This window comes from Suncus etruscus, chromosome 3, assembly GCF_024139225.1.
Source record: "Suncus etruscus isolate mSunEtr1 chromosome 3, mSunEtr1.pri.cur, whole genome shotgun sequence".
NCBI classification, from domain to species: domain Eukaryota; kingdom Metazoa; phylum Chordata; class Mammalia; order Eulipotyphla; family Soricidae; genus Suncus; species Suncus etruscus.
The window spans coordinates 105248012-105249408 of record NC_064850.1 but is presented as its reverse complement, the minus strand read 5'-3'; the positions used below and the strand labels follow the sequence as shown (position 1 = coordinate 105249408).

At 38.6% G+C, this 1397-nt stretch overlaps 1 non-coding gene across 1 annotated transcript; it reads left to right on the top strand.

Moving 5' to 3' along the window:
* The first annotated feature begins 785 nt into the window (after positions 1–785).
* Positions 786–917, top strand: LOC126005226 (small nucleolar RNA SNORA51). The gene has a single exon (XR_007494395.1). It is a non-coding gene; the product is annotated as a small nucleolar RNA SNORA51 (small nucleolar RNA).
* Positions 918–1397: the final 480 nt, after the last annotated feature.

The window sequence follows — 1397 nt, the reverse complement described above, 5'->3', positions numbered from 1 at the left end:
ATGCTACCTATTAAAAATTTTGGAATAGTAATGGTTCAATGTAGAATTAATTAAATCAATAAGAGTCCTTGGTGGTGGTGGATGATGGTGTATGAAAGGTTTGGCCTTTCTCAGTCACCCTGGGCGGCTGCATCCCCTTCTAGCCAGCAGGTCTGCAGGTTCAGGGTAGTGGCAAGGAAATGATCCACAGTCAGGTTTAGGAGACATAAACTTAATTACAGGCACTAGCCACCATGTGTGGCTAACTTTTTAAGCAGCCTTTCCATAGCTGCCCTGCCTATAAAACCTGTCTCTTATCCCTCCATTATGCTTCCTCTCTCAAGGTTTCAGGTTCAATCCCCTTTACACCCTTTAGGCAATCCCTTTGTTACCTTCTATAGACCCCTCCCAGAAATGGGTTGGTTTTGCCATCAGGTAAGCTTAACATTTTTGCCCTGAGGGGTTGACAATTGGACAGTTGTATCAATTTGCTCAAATATAAAATTTATGTTAGTTATGGTAGTTCTCAGTGCAATTATTTCTGTGACTGCACTAAACAATCCCTGTGGTGAGCTTCCTGTCAGGAGCTGGAACTATGTCAGGAACTATCATAAGAAAATGTGACTGAATGAGGAAAGTAGAAAGCCTGTCTAGAGTACAGGCTGGTGTGGGGTGGGGAGGAGGGACACTTGGGATATTGGTCATGGGAATGTTGCACTGGTGAAGGATTATATATTATATATACCATAATATATATTATATATATTATATATATTAAAAATCAAAAAAAAGAAAAGATAAGATAAGGCCTCCCAATTCTACCACAAGCTGTGTTCTTTACACTGACTGTATAGAAAGAGGAGGTACAGTAAATGCACCCCATATACACCTCAACCCAGGACCTTTGCCTGGTCTGTATTGTGAGTTGGGGGACCCCAAAAAAAGACAAATATAAAGTTTATAAGCTGAATTTCTTAAACTCCTAAACTTCTATGATATTCCTATAAATTGGATCATAATTTTCTTAAAATCTTCATGCAGCAAGCTAAGTAATCAACACAGAGAGAACCATAAACTGGCTGCACCTGATAAACTCAATTGCTTATTTTTTTGGTGAAAATTATGAACACTTAGTTCAGCAAACACCTCCACAGGCAATGCATTTTACCCATTTTTCTATAAAGAATACAGAGTATAAAAAAGCATTAGAAACTGCAAAGTCAATTTGCTTTCTCAGTAGATTTGTAAACAAGTACATTTTTCCATTTCAGAAAAATAGTTTACTTTGAAAATTAACCACCTCCAATCTAGTCACCTTTATAGTCTCAAATTCTCCAACATTCCTTGAATCTTATAGCATAGCTCTCTCTCTCTCTCCCCCCTCTCTTCTTTTTTGGAGAGGGGCACACCGGGTGATA